The following is a 15,956-nucleotide window of genomic DNA, read 5'->3' on the forward strand; positions in this document are numbered from 1 at the left end:
GTGTGTCTTCAGTGCCTTCACAAGAACTGGAGCAGAATGTTACTGACTGGCTCTGTGTGCTCTCAGAAAGACAGACAGACAGGTAGAGACGGGGAGACAGACCGAGCGGCTGAACTGGAGGAGACGGATAATCAGGTTACTGAGGATGGATGCCCCGAATCACATATAACCTCCATCTCCTGAAACTCTGATGCCCTCTGAATACTGGCACACGCACAAAATAAACAACAAAACATGACTTATAATCTCTTCTTATAGCCTATACTTTGACTTTTAAAACCTTTAAGTATAGTGATTTAATTTGATATGTGTGCACATTCAAAATGCACATAAGAATGGCTGTTTATTGGATCCAAAGTGTTGCACAGCTCTGATGATTTTCTTATTGAACACACCTGATTCTGATCATCAGCTCGTCAGCACAAACTCCACTCTAACGCTGAACTGATTGTGTCAGATGAAAGAAAATGTGCAGAGCTGTGGGTCATCGGGACCAGGACTAATATCCAGGTAATCCACCTTATTTTTTGCTCTAAGAGTGGACGTGGTCATTTGTAAATTTAATGTGTCTGGCTTCTGGTCTCATCTGCGGCCAGCTATTTTTAGCTGTAAAAAACAGCTCATTTTGCTGCTTTATATTGCAAACTGGTGTGTGTTACTGTATTATTTTAATGTGTTATCTTAATTACGAACACACTGGTTTGTAGTGCAAACAGTTTTACCGTTTATGGCACGTTGTTGTTATTCTCGTCATTTCCATACAGCGGCTAATGAACCTGAAGTCTCGCTCATAAGCATATTTCCACATTAAAGTGAGTAAATCAGGTGGATATAAGCAAGAGCTCAGATTTGCATCATTTCTTGTCTATACTATGTGAAGAGTTAATTTGCAAAAACAGATAATTTGACAAAAATCATGTTGTTGTTGTTGTTGTTGTTGTTGTTGTTGTTGTTGTTTTTTTTTTTTTTTTTTTTTTTTTTTTTTCATTGTGCATTCCAATGCATTCCAATTGCATTGTGCAATCTCAATCAAACTGCAGTTGGGTTATTTTGATATAAAGTAAAAATAACAATAAATAAATAAAAATACAGCTAACTAACACAATAGTGTTATCTGTTTTTGTAAATAAACTCATGCTCATTAATGATTACTAGAATTTATCTACAGTATTTATTTTATTGTTTTTATTTATTTTTATACTTTTGTTTAAATTGTGTTTTTTTTTGTTTTGTTTTTTTTGTTTGTTTGTTTTTTTTTTTGGAAATAAAATAAAATTAAATTAAAATAAAATAATAGTATGACATTTTGTGACCATATACTTCACAGCACATAACAGCATTTGGCATTAAGTAATGTGATTTAAAAAAATATATAAATATATCATAATATAAATATCATATATTAACTCCTCAACTGTACACTGTCATACAGTAAAAATATAATATTTTTTTAATCACATAACTTAATGTCAAATGCAGTTATGTGCTGTAAAGTCTACATTCACAAAATGCCATACTGTTATTATTTTGTATTTGCAGGAAAGAATATATTGACTTTTCATTTCAAAATTTAATGTAATTTCACTGCTACCTTACTTTTCTTAAATTTACTAGCATAAAAGTCACAATGCAAAATCCTAATGTTTTTTTTTTTTACTTTAAATACTTTATTCTTTACAACTTTATTACTTCAAATTCTTTATTTTTCTTCATGCAAAATTTAAAACTTAAAATTAAAAAATTCAGCTGTAAAAACCTAAGTTAGGCTACTTTACCATTCTGAACAAACCCCTTTTATGTTATGCAATTTAATGACAAATGCATTTGTAAAGCATGCAATCACACAATGTCAACTTATAATGCATTTACCTGCATTAATATGTATATGTGACACTGGACCACAAAACCAGTCATAAGTCTTTTATGCCAAAAATCATTAGGATATTAAATAAAGATCATGTTTCATGAAGATATTTTGTAAATGTCCTACCATAAATATATCAAAACTTAATTTTTGATTAGTAATGTGCATTGCTAAGAACTTCATTTGGACAACTTTAAAGGTGATTTTCTCAATATTTAGATTTTTTTGCACCTTCAGATTCCAGATTTTCAAATAGCTGTATCTTGGCCAAATATTGTCCTAACAAACCATACGTCAATGGAAATCTTATTTATTCCGCATTTCAGATAATGTATCCTGATCACAAAACCAGTCATAAGGGTCATTTTTTTTTTTTTTTAAATTTAGATAAATAAATAAGCTTTCCATTGATGGTTTGTCAGGATATTATAATATTTGGCTGAGATGCAATCTTGAATCTAAGAATGCCAAAATAACTGAATAAATAAATAAATAAATTCAAAATACTAAGAAAAATGCCTTTAATTATCCAAATGAAGTTCTTAGCATGCATATTAGGTAGAAAATTTACAAAATATCTTAATGGAACATTATCACTACTTAAAAAGAAAATACTTTGGCATAAAAGAAAAATAAATAATTTTGACTATTACTGCAAATATACTCATACTACTTAAGACAGGTTTTGTGGTCCAGGGTCACATATTTTTTTTGCATTTACAATAAACAATATAGGCTATACTGTAAAAAGTATTTTAATGTTTTAATTAGCTAAAATGTAATTTTTCATGTTTATTTCGATGCATAACTTGCCGTTTCTTTGTCAGTATTTGCGGAATTGCTAATGGAAAATTGCTTCAAAGTAAATCCTACACTATTGTGTAGGTCAGTGTATGTGCACATGCTACAAAAAATCGCAATGGTCCTAAACAACACTTCAACTTGGTGAATGTGATCTGCACATGTTCTTGCAGGTTTGGTGAGATTCACTCGTGCAGCTCCACACATATTCACACTGAATCTCTGCGCGAGCGAGGACACCCACACTGCGCTCTCTCTCTCTCTCTCTCTCTCTCTCTCTCTCTCTCTCTCTCTCTCTCTCTCTCTCTCTCTCTCTCTCTCTCTCTCTCTCTCTCTCTCTCTCTGTAAGAGGCGGCGCATCCTGCGCTCGTTCGTCTGTGCTGTGAGTTTGAGTTCCGATCCTCTTCTTCCTCACACAGAGCTCAACCTGCTGACACTTTCTAGCGGATCCCGCGCTGCAGACGCGTTAACAGTTCGCGGCTTCTCCTCTCAGAGACTCACAAAGGAAATACCTATCAGACGCTCGCATCATTCCAGCGGACCGAACCGAAGCGGATCCGGATTCGGGCAACAGGAGGATCTCAGACACAGTCCAACTGGATGTCACATCGCGCTTTCCATGGTGCTGAAATGATCTGATCTAATCTCAGCCCGGATCATCATCATCACCATCATCATCATCATCTGCACAGGTCGGTTCCGATAGTTTTATTGTTCTCTTGCACGAATGCATTCAATGCACTTGTATGTGAAGGTGTTGCCCAGAGGTTGGGAATCTGAAAGAGTTGCTTCTTAAACGATGGTAACCACACGCAGTTGCCAAAATACATGCAGTTTCACTGTATAACTGTGGTGGACACCACAGACATTGTTTGAAAGAGATTGCATGTTGATTTGTGATGCAATAGTAACAGTAACTAGCTAATATGGCATTTTAACACATTTTATGGTATGGTAACAATGGTAAACTTTTCCTAAGGGTCACCAGGAGTGCTGACAGTCTTCTGAATGCTTGCTTTAATTAATTCAAGCATGGGTGTTTTGACAGTTGTCACCTCAAAGCTGAAGATCTCAGTAGTTTTAGTGTTAAATGCACGAAATGTGGCATGAATCAGAACAGCAGGTGCGGCTCTAACTGGATTTTGTTCGTGCACAAATAATGTCACTTGTTCCGTGATGATCACATGCTGAGATAAAGCAATTATGCATGTTTAAGTGATTTTATTATTGGAAAATATGACTTCTAAAGGCCAAAATGCATGTGAGATGCCTCAAACAAGTCATAATTTGAGTTTTGAGCCATGAGTGGGGTTCAAATGCAAGTTTGATGGGCAAGAGAGAAGGGTTTTGACATGCGTATATGCTCTATAATGCACATTATTTCTGACATTGATGCATATGTGCAAGTTTGAGCTTTATTTTTTACCTTTTCAGTGTTCACAATTTTGACATTTTTCTCCCTATTCTGAGTTTATATGTCACAATTCAATATTTGTGAGATTTAAAATCAGAATTGTGAGAAATAAATTCACAATTGCCAAAGAAGAGAAAAAGATATAAACTCAGAATTGAGATAAGCTTAAAATTCTGAGAAAATGTCAGAGTTGCAAGATATAAACTTAGAATTTCAAGATGTACAGTAAGAGTTGTGAGATAAGAGCTCAAAATTGTCAGATGTAAAGTTGAAACTGCAAGATATAAATGTGCAATTCTGAGATACAGAGTCAGAAATGCAAGACATAAACTTAAGTGTTAAATGCATGAAATGTGGCATGAATCAGAACAGCAGGTGCGGCTCTAACTGGATTCTGTTCATGCACAAATAATGTCACTTCTTCCATGATGATCACATGCTGAGATAAAGCAATTATGCACATTTAAGTGATTTTATTATTGGAAAATACAGCTACTAGAGGTTTGCTGTAGGTCAACATGCATGAGATAAAGTCAAAATTTAAATTTTTGAGCCATGATGGGCGTCAAATGCAAGTTTGATGGGCACGACGGAAGGATTTTGACATGCGTATGCGCTCTTATTCACATTATATCTGACATTGATGCATATGTGCACATTATAGCTGTTTTTACCCCTTCATTGTTGTGCAGTTTAGTTCACATGGGTTGAATTGATGTATTTTGATATGGGCGCACAAAAAAATCAGTCTCTGTGATTAAAAACTTGTCATTTCAAACCCTTAAGTTCCTGTTGACTTGCATAGCATAAATAAAAAATACTATAGAAGTCAGTGGGACTCAAATCTGTCCTTTCTCCAAAATATCTAAAGTGCTGTATTTTGATACTAGAACATTTCAGTCTCTGATTAAATTCTTGTATTTTGAGGTCAGAGCTTGACAGCACTTTGAAGTTTTTGATTTATAAAACGCATCCCAGTTTCTGGTTTCCTCATGACACATGCCCTTCGTACTTTTGTCATTTTTCTCCTCGTTTCTGAACGCATCACATTAATTCAAGGATACTTTGATTTACATTGCAAAGCCGCGCTTGCGCTGTATAAAAATGACAGTGGTGACATCGGTGGGAGAAACGTGACAAACGATGCTGTCAGGCTCCGTCGGTGGTCAGTCAGGTCGCTATCTGTCCTTCTCTGACGAGGCTGTAATTTATATTCAGACTTTGAAAATGCTCCTGTCAGGACTATATATCATGTATCCAGAATGAAAGAAAAAATCAGCAAAACCAGCAGCGTCTGTCATTGAACTGGAAAGAGCGAGCGCGTGTGTAAAATACATTGCTCAGAGGTTTCTCTTTAACGCCTCCAGAGAATTAATGAAGTTCACACTTTGGTTTCTTTGCGTCAGTTTCTCCCTAAACTCGTTTGGAGATGTAAAAATAGAAGCAAATGCGGCTGTAGATTTCAAGGGAAACCACACACTCGCTTGATCAAAAGCTGAGAGAGAATGATGTGATGTGCAACTCGGATCATCGTTTGATCTCATTAGAATTGATGAGAAACCTTTGAGTTCATATTGATTGCCAACTTTTGATTGTAGACTTCAGTATCTTGGCAAATCTCACAGTTTTTGATATTGTTGATATCTCTGTGGAAGCCTGTGTCTGAAAAGGGATTACAAATTAAAGGTAATTGCGACTTTTTATCTCACAATTCTGACTTTTTTTTCCCTCCCAATTCCGAGTTCATATGTCACAATTCAATATTTGTGAGGTTTTAAATCAGAATTGCAAGATATAAAGTTAGAATTGGAAGATGTAAAGTAAGAATTGTGAGACATGAACTCAAAATTGTGAGATATAAAGTTAAAATTGCAAGATATAAATGTGCAGTTCTGAAAAAAGTCAATTGCAATTGCAGAATTGCAAGATATGAACTAAGATTTGTGAGTTAAAATTAGAATTAAGTCAGAATTGCAACATTTAAAGTCTGAATTGCAAGACAAAAGTCAGAATTGTGAGAAAAATACTCGAATTCTGAGAGATAATGTCAGAATTGCAAGAAAAAGTCTGATTTGCACAAAAATCAGAATTGCAAAATTTTAAGTCCGTGAGATAAAGTCTGAACTGCAAGAAAATAAGCAAGGTATAAAGTCAGAATTGTAAGATATAGAGTCTGAAGTATGACATATAAAGTCTGAACTGCAAAAAAAAGGTCAGAATTGCAAGAGATAAACTTGCAATTCTGAGAAAAACAGAATTAAAGATAAAGTCAGAATTGCAAGAAAAAAGTCTGAACTGCACACAAAAATCAGAATTGCAAGATTTTAGGTCAGAACTGTGAGATAAAGTCAGAATTGTGAGTCTGGACTGCAAGAAAATAAGAATTGCAAGATATAGTCAGAATTGTAAGATGTAAAGTCTGAATTATGACATATAAAGTCAGAATTGCAAGAAAAAAAGGTCAGAATTGCAAGATATAAACTTTAAATTCTGAGAAAAACTCAGAAAAAAATCAGAACTGTGAGAGATAAAGTCAGAATTGCAAGAAAAAAGTCTGAATTGTGAGATTTTAAGTCAGAACTGTGAGATATAAAGTCAGAATTGTGACAAAGTCTGAATTGCAAGGTATAAAGTAAGAATTGTAAAATATAAACTTGCCATTCTGAGAAAAAAGTCAGAACTGTGAGATATAGTTAGACTTGCAAAAAAAGGAATTGCAGGATATAAAGTCTGAAATGCAAGAAATTTGCACAAAAATTGCACAAAAAAAAATCAGAAATGCAAGATTTTAAGTCAGAACTGTGAGATATAAAGTCAGAATCGTGACGAAGTCTGAATTGCAAGAAAAACTCAGAATTGCAAGATATAAACTTGCAATTCTGAGAACAACAGCAGAGTTGTGAGATATAAAGAATTGCAAGAAAAAAGTCTAAACTGCACAAAAAATCTGTGAGATGTAAAGACAGAACTGTGACAGTCTAAAATGCAAGAAAAAAGTCTGAATTGTATGAAAAAGTCAGTTGCAAGATATAAAGTCAGAATTGTGAGATATGAAGTCAGAATAGTGAAAGTCTGAATTGCAAGAAAAAAATCTGAATTGCGAGATTTTAAGAGATTTTTAAGATTTTAAGAAAACGGAAATCTGCAACAAAATAAGAATTGCAAGATATAGTCAGAATTGTAAGATATAAAGTCTAATTTATGACAGTCTGAATTGCAAGAAAAAAAAACAGAATTGCAAGATATAAACTTTTAATTCTGAGGAAAAACATCAGAATTGCGTGATATAAAGTCTAAAATGCAAGAAAAAAAATCTGAACTGCACTGAAAAGGAATCTGAATTGCGAGATTTTAAGTCAGAACTGTGAGATATAAAGTTAGAATTGTGACAAAGTCTGAAAAGCAAGAAAAAAGTCTGAATTGCATGGAAAAAGTCAGTTGCAAGATATAAAGTCAGAACTGTGACAAAGTCTGAAAAGCAAGAAAAGTCTAAATTGCATGAAAAAAACCTGAATTGCAAGATTTTAAGTCAGAACTCTGAGATATAAAGTCTGAATTGCATGAAAAAAGGCAGAATTGTAAGATATAAAGTCAGAGTCATGAAGCATGAATTGCAAGAAAAAAGTCAAAAGTCAGAATTGTGAGCAAAATAGTCCAAATTGTGAGCTAAAAATGATATAAACTTGCCATTCTGAGAACAACAGCAGAGTTATGAGATATAAAGAATTGCAAGAAAAAAGTCTGAACTGCACAAAAAATTCAGAATTGCAAGATTTTAGATCAGAACTGTGAGATATAAAGACAGAATTGTGACAAAGTCTGAATTGCATGAAAAAAGTGTGAATTGCAAGGTATAAAGTCTGAATTGTGACAGTTACCTTTTTGTTTTTAATTTCATGGCAGAAACATGCTTCCACATGCTTCCACTCCCATGAAAGTTTGAATATCTCAGTCCATGTTCTCTGTGGTTGTCTCTCGTCTGGCGTGTTTGTTAGCCGCGGTCGCTCTGCTCTGCTAGCGTGAGGTGGGCTGGAGACGCGTCTGTAGCTCGGGGTCTGACGCACACGGGCTGCGCTGTCAGGTTGCGTGAGGCGGCGTGTGTTGGTACGGAGTCTCTCAGCGCTGGCGTGATACCAGCAGGCAGGAACATACAGTCACACTCCAGATGGCTCTGCCGTCCGCCGCGTTCCCACAGACCTGAGGAGAGATCCGCTCCAAACTCCACAGGAGAGCCGAGCAGAGCTGAATGCAGAGCGCTTGTGAGGAACCATGTGACAGACGTATGACAACATGTACACTGCACAAGTGTTTAAGTTTAGATCTGAGTGTGCAATGGGAATCTTAAAGGTACAGTCCAACCAAAAATTAAAAATCAGTATCTTTGTCTTGTTATCCAGTAAAAATATCTAAACATTGTTAAATCAAGCATTTATGATTTTAAGATTTTTTTTTTTTTTTTTTTTTTCTGAAAAATGTATCAAAATTAAGACTATGAAAGCTTGTTTCTGCCACAGGGAAGAAAAAAAAACAAAACAACTTTCTCACAATTCTGCCTTTTTTCTGTACATTCTGAGTTCATATGTCATAATTTAAAATTGTGAGATTTAAAATCAGAATGGCAAGACATAAAAAAAAAAAAAAAAAAAAAAAAAAAAATTGTAAGAATTTTGAGATATAAACTTGGAATTGTGAGATATAAACTCAATTCTGAAAAAATGTCAGAATTGCAAGATATAAATGTAGAATTGCAAAATAAAGAGTAAGAATTGTGAGATATGAATGCAAAATTGTAAAAAAAAAAAAAAAAAAGTGAGATTTAAAGTTTAAATTGCAAAATATAAATTTGCAATTCTAAGAAAAAAGTCAGAATTTATATACTGTATAATATATTAGTCAAGATATAAACAGAATTGTGAGATATAAGGTCAAAAAAAAGGAAAGATATAAACTTAGATATAAAGTCAGAATTTAAGTGAATATATTAAGTGAATTTGTTCTTAAAACAGGAAAAACAATATCTGCCAATTAGGTCAGAAAGAAGTATTGTTTTCTTTTTTAAATTAAGTTCTATTAAGTTATAAACTTGGAATTGCAGAGATAAACTCGCAATTCTGAAAAAAAAAAAAAGTCAGAATTGCAAGATATAAATGTAGAATTGCAAAATATTAAGTAAGAACTGTGAGATGAACCTCAAATTTGTAAAAAAAAAAAAAAAAAAAGAACTGTGAGATTTAATGGTTAAATTGCAAAATATAAAAAAGTCAGAACTGATATATAGTCAGAATTGCAAGATATAAACATAGAATTGCAAAATATAAACTAAGAATTGTGAAATATAAAGTTACATTTACAAGAAAAAAGTCAGAATTTAAACAATCTAAATGGCAAGATGTAAACTTAGATTTGCGAGATGTCAAAATTGCAACATGTAAAGTCTTAATTGCAAGAAAAAACTCAGAATTGTGAGATAAATTCAGAATTTAAGTGAATATATTAGTTAAATTTGTTCTTAAAACAGGAAAATATATCTGCCAGTTAGGTCAGAAAGATGTTTTGTTTTCCTTTTGAATTAAGTTTATTTTTATTGCACATTTTTCTCATTTGAAGCAAAAACTCAACATTTTTCAGAAAGCAAGACTTCATATCTTAAGTCAGTTTGCATGTATTCTGATTTAAGAATGCTTAGATATTTGTATTGGAAAATAAAATCTTATAACAACAACAATAATAATAACAATAATAATAATAATTATTATTATTATTATTATACTTTTTATTTATTTATTTATTTATTTTTTGCATTGTACTTACCCTTATGTCATTTCAAACCTGTATGAATTTCTTTCTTGTGTGAAACACAAATCAGATATTTTGCAAAATGTTGGTAGGTCTCTTTGACTTCCATAGTATGAACAAAAATACTATGGAAGTCAATGGGATTCAAAACTCTTCTTTCTGTAAAATATCCTCTTCTGTATTCATCAGAAGAAAGACATGCATACAGGTCTGGAATGACATGTATTTTTAATTTTCGGGTGAACTGTCCCTTTAAATGCATGGTGCACATTTGCGTGCCTTCAAGTTCCTTTGACAGATTAAAACAATGCAACTACAGTCCATTCAATGGCTTGCATTGTTGTTTACACTGGCATTGATTGTTCATTTTGTTCACATGCGCAGATCGTGTGTATGCGTGTTTCTTCGTTGCGTATTCTTGATTCCTTTAGTTAAATATGGGAGCAATCAGTCTTGTATTCACGTATTGATTCTCAATACAGATTTATATTCACTTTCTTCAGTGCAGAGCAATGCCCTAAATTTGAGTTTAATCAAGATGAAAGACTTTCCTCCATTTGAATACAACTTTAATCAGGTTTGATAGTCAAATTTGCACCGACGAGACGAGCGATTGGCCCGCGTGCGTGCCGAGCTGAATGAGAATGGCAGAGAGCGAGCGAGAGCATCTTCAGATGTGATTCTGGAAGGAGGCCGGGGCTTTCAGCTGAAAAGCTTCTTATTTCTATCTGGGTCCTTTTCAGCTCAACAAAAAGCTATTAAACATTTAGATAAAGAGAATGGACCTGCCTCTCTGGTTCACTATAGGGTTATGAAATCATTTTGCGCTTTCATGGCGTGTTTGTGCTGCGGAATCAGCTCAGATTCTGCATGCGGTGGCATTTCACACCTTGTTTATTTTTGGTGTTAACAAATAACAGTATTTTCTGGAATATATTTCTGGTATGAATGCCTGTCTAGACTGTTTTTTTGCAGTTTAGAAACTCTCTATTTGCAGTCCAATATTGTAAATTCCAAACTGAGTTCAGAAACTGTCAGGAAACCTCTCAGTGCAACAACTCATGAGAAGTTCTGCATTATAAGGATTGTACGAAGTACAAATAGTGACGATTAGCATGATGCAGTCAGGATGATTCATAGATTTTGAATAAAATGTGAGTGACATTTGCATGTGCAGGACATTAGCCTAACTTTAGACTGTTTTTGCTGCATTTGCATTCATGCATTTGACGTTTTTGACTTAGTGACTTCACAATAATAAAACAGGAAAACAGAATTAATGATGAAAACTTAAATGACACAACTTTAAGTGTCATTATTCAGTCCAATAACTTCAAAGTTCAAATTATGAAAAGATTCATGTATAAGCATCTCTACAGAAGACAATAGTGTCATTATTCAGCGCAATTCAGTTCAGAGTTGATTTAGTTGATTCAGTTCATTTCAAAAACTAAATTTCATAAGTTATGAAATGATTTGGCTTTAAGCATCTCTACATACGACAGTGGTGGCATTATTTAGTTCAGTTCAGAGTTGATTCAATTTCTTCAGTTCAGTTCAATAACTGTAAAGTTTGTAAATTATGAAACAACTCATCTGTAAGCATCTCTAGAGAAGCAATAGTGGCATTATTTAGCTCAGTTCACTTCAGAGTTGATTCATTTGATTCGGTTCAGTTCAGTAATTGTAAAGTTGATCAGTTATGAAAAAAATTGGATTCACATCTAAAGCAGCTAAGACAATACTGTTGTTATTCAGTGCAATTCAGTTCAGAATTGATTCAGTTCATTTCAAAAACTAAATTTCATAAGTTATGAAATGATTCAGCTTTAAGCATCTCTATAGACGACAGTAGTGTCATTATTTAGCTCAGTTCAGAGTTGATTCAGTTGATTCAGTTTGGTTTAAAAACTTTCAGTTACGAAATGACTCCGTTTTAAGCATCTCTGCAGAAGACAACAGTGTCATTATTGAGTGCAATTCAGTTCAGAGTTGATTTAGTTGATTCAGTTCATTTTAAAAATTGTACATTTTCATAAGTTATGAAATGATTTGGCTTTAAGCATCTCTACATACGACAGTAGTGTCATTATTTAGCTCAGTTCAGAGTTGATTAAATTTATTCGGTTTAGTTCAATAACTGTAAAGTTTGTAAATTCTGAAGCGATTCATCTATAAGCATCTCTACAGAAGCAATAGTGTCATTATTTAGCTCAGTTCAGTTCAGAGTTGATTCAGTTCGGCTCAAAAACTAAATTTCATCAGTTATGAAACAATTCAATTTTAAGCATCTCTACAGAAGCTCAGTCCAGTTCAGTTGATTCATTTGATTCAGTTCAATAGCTGTGTAAAGTTAATCAATTATGAAACAAATTGGACTCACCTCTAAAGCTGCTCTACAGAATACAGTAGTGTCGTTATTCAGCTCAATTCAGTTCAGAGTTAATTCAGTTGATTCAGTTTGGTTCAAAAACTGTACGTTTCATTTGTTTTGAAATGATTCAGTGTTAGCTTCACTACAGAAGATAGTAGTGTCATTTAGCTTAGTTCAGTTCAGAGTTGATTCAGTTGAATCAATTCAGTTTGATAACTAATCGTTTCATTAATTTACGAACTTTATAATGTATAAACTTATCTACAGAAGCATTAGTGTCCTTATTCAGCTTAATTCAGTTTAAAGTTGATTCAGTTTGGTTCAAAGATTGTACATTTAATCAGAAATGATTCAGATTTAAGCATCTCTACAAAAGACAAGTGTCATTATTCAACTTAACTCGGTTCAGTGTTGATTCAGTTCAATATCAGTGTTGATGTTACAAAATGAATCGTTCATAAAATGATTCAGCTATAAGCATCTCTACTGAAGACAGTGTCATTATGTAGCTCAGTTCAGTTCAGAGTTGATTCAGTTGATTCGATTCAGCTCAGTAGCTCTGAAATTCGGAAATTATGAAACAATTCATCTATAAGCATTTACACAGAAGCAGTAGTGTCATTATTTAGCTTAATTCAGTTCAGAGTTGATTCATTTGCTTCAATTCAGTTCAATAGCTGTGTAAAGTTAATCAGTTATGAAACAAATTGGATTCAGCGCTAAAGCAGCTCTACAGAAGACAACAGTGTTGTTATTCAGCTCAATTCAGTTCAGAGTTGATTCAGTTGATTCAGTTTGGTTCAAAACCTGTGAATTCCATTAGTTTTGAAATGATTCAGCTATAAACAACTACTAAATACAGAATACATGTTGATTCAGTTCAATAACATTGTCCATGTTGCAAAAGTTGATCAATTATAAAGTGATTCAGTTATAATCTCTACAGAATGAAGTAGTGTAGTTATTTAGCTTAATTCAGTTCTGAATTTATTTGATTCAGTTCAGTTTAATAACTGTAAATTAATTATGAAACAAATTTGATTCAGCTATAAAGCATATCTACAGAAGGCAATAGTGTCATTATTCAGCTCAATTCAGTTCATTGTTCATTCAGTGATTCAGCTGAGTTCAATAACAGTGTTGATGTTGCAAAAGTTCATCAGTTATGAAGTGATTCAGTTCAGAATTGATTCAGTTGATTCAGTTCAGTTTAAAAACTAAATTTCATCAGTTATGAAATGATTCAGCTTTAATCATCTCTACAGAAGACAAGTGCCATTAATCAGCTTAATTCAGTTCAGTGTCGATTCAGTTTAATATCAGTGTTGTTACAAATGTAATCATTTATGAAACAATATGAAACGATTCACCCTTTAGGCAGTAGTGTCATTATTCAGTTCAATTCAGTTCAGTTCAGAGTTGATTCATTTGATTCGATTCAGTTCAATAGCCGTGTAAAGTTATGAAATCGGCATCTATAAGCATCTCTACAGCAGCAATAGTGTAATTATTTAGCTCAATTCAGTTTAGAGTTGATTTATTTGATTCAGTTCAATAATTGTAAAGTTAATCAATTATGAAACAAATTTGATTCAGCTCTAAAGCAGCTCTGCAGAAGACAATAGTGTCGTTATTCATCTCAATTTAGTTCAGAGTTAATTCAGTTCATTTCAAAAACACTAGATTTCATTAGTTATAAAATGATTCAGTTTTGAGCATCTCTACAGACGGCAATAGTGGCATTATTCAGCTTCAATCAGTTGATTCAATTCAGTTTAATAGCTGTGTAAAATTGATCAATTATGAAACAAATTGGATTCACCTCTACAGCTGCTCTACAGAAGATAGTGTTGTTATTCAGATCAATTCAGTTCAGAGTTGATTCAGTTGATTCAGTTAATTTCCAAAACTGTACATTTCATCAGTTATGAAATGATTCAGCTTTAAGCATCTCTACAGAAGGCAATAGCTCATTTCAATTCAGAGTTGATTCAGTTCATCTCTACAGAAGACAGTACTGTTATTTTGCCCAGTTCAGTTCAGAGTTGATTCAGTTCGATAACTGTAAGGTTTGTAAATTATAAAACAGTTCATCTATAAGCATCTCTACAGACGCAATAGTGTTATTCAGTTGAAATTAAGTTTAATGTTGATTCGGTTCATTACAATTACAATGTCAATGTTGAAATGCTTGTCAGTTATGAAATGATTCGATAAGAGTCAATCAATTATGAAGCGATTCAGTTACAGTATAAGCATTTCTGCAGAATGAAGTAGTGTCATTATTCAGCACAATTCAGTTCAGAGTTGATTCAGTTGATTGATAAAATTTACATTTATTCAATTATGAAATGATTTGACCTCAGGCATCTCTACAGACGACAAGTGTCATTTTTCAGCTCAATGTCGATTCAGTTCAGAGCTCGATGTTGCATCAGTTATGAAGCAAACTTGATGTAGCTATAGAAGACTATAGTGTCATTACCTGAAAGTTTCTCATCTAATAGAGTCATTGCAGTCAAATAGATATTTCTAAACTGCTTTTAGGGCTTCTATTAGTTGTATAGAGTTGTGCTATTCTCTGAGGGTCAGTAGTGTTGTTCGGTGTGATCCATGATATCCAGGTGTGCCGCAGACAGCGGGACGTGCGTGCGACACATACAAGGCTTCTGCTGTGGAAAGAGCCACTGGAGAACAGCAGCAGCACAGCGCAGCATGACAAGCACACTTCAAAGAAACATCCTCCTCCCGTCACACACACACACACACAGAGAAAGACGAGTGGAGAAGCAGCAGAGCAGCACAGGGTTTGTTCTAATCCAGCACAGCTGTTGTGTTTGTGTACAATCTCTACTCTGATCACAATGAATTATTTCTCTCACGGCTATAAATACACTCTGCCTTAAACGAGTCCGCGTTTCAGGCCCGGAATCTCAGTGTGGCTCCTCATGAGCTCATCGTCGAGTCAAATATCCCTCCCACTCACATCAACGTAACCGAATCAACAGATAAAACAGCCTTTCAGAGTGTGTGGAACGAGCATTAGAGCTCCTACAGCAGTACCACGCCTGTGCTGTGATGGAGAGAAAATGTACTGAGATTGTGCTTTGCGCAACCAGTGGAAAAAGTGGTTTACTAGATTAAGATTTATTTATTTATTTATTTATTTATTTATTTAGTATTTCATTACTCCAACACCATCTATAATAAGATTTGCATTGAAAATAATGCTTGTATTATGTATTTAATTTTATATTTAATTTATTTATATTTACATCTTTTGTAAATCTCATTTTAAATTAGATAAATGAGATTTATAAATTAATATTTTTCTTATTTTATTTTATATTTTTTTATTTATATTAATGTAAATTGTTTTTTAGAATTAAAATGTTAAAAAATAATTATTTATTTTTATATTTATTTATTTTTATTTCGTAAATCTTTTAGATTTAAAATTAGATTTTTAAAGTAGTATTTTTCTTATTTAAGTTTATATTTTTATTTATTTCTATTTTTGTAAATCTTTTTTTTAATTTAAAATGTTATAAAGTAAATATTTATTTTTTTATATTTTTATTAATTTATTTTTAGATTTTTACTTTTTACTTTGTAAATCTTTTTACATTTAAAATAAGATTTATAATTTAAAATTATTTTTATCACATTTTATATTTTAATTTTATTTTATATATATATATATATAT

At 33.0% G+C, this 15,956-nt stretch overlaps 1 long non-coding RNA gene across 3 annotated transcripts in view; it reads left to right on the top strand.

Annotated features, from left to right (window-relative positions):
- The first annotated feature begins 452 nt into the window (after window positions 1–452).
- Window positions 453–15,956, top strand: part of LOC127157352 (uncharacterized) — a 126,553-nt gene continuing 111,049 nt past the window's right edge. For 2 of the 3 annotated variants that reach the window (XR_007825881.1, XR_007825882.1), the window contains exon 1: window positions 3,027–3,357. This is a non-coding gene — a long non-coding RNA (uncharacterized LOC127157352). Of the gene's footprint in view, window positions 511–3,026; window positions 3,358–15,956 lie in introns of those variants that run through there. The other variant, XR_007825883.1, reaches the window with a different exon arrangement.

Source organism: Labeo rohita, unplaced genomic scaffold, assembly GCF_022985175.1.
Source record: "Labeo rohita strain BAU-BD-2019 unplaced genomic scaffold, IGBB_LRoh.1.0 scaffold_105, whole genome shotgun sequence".
Taxonomy (NCBI): Eukaryota; Metazoa; Chordata; class Actinopteri; order Cypriniformes; family Cyprinidae; genus Labeo; species Labeo rohita.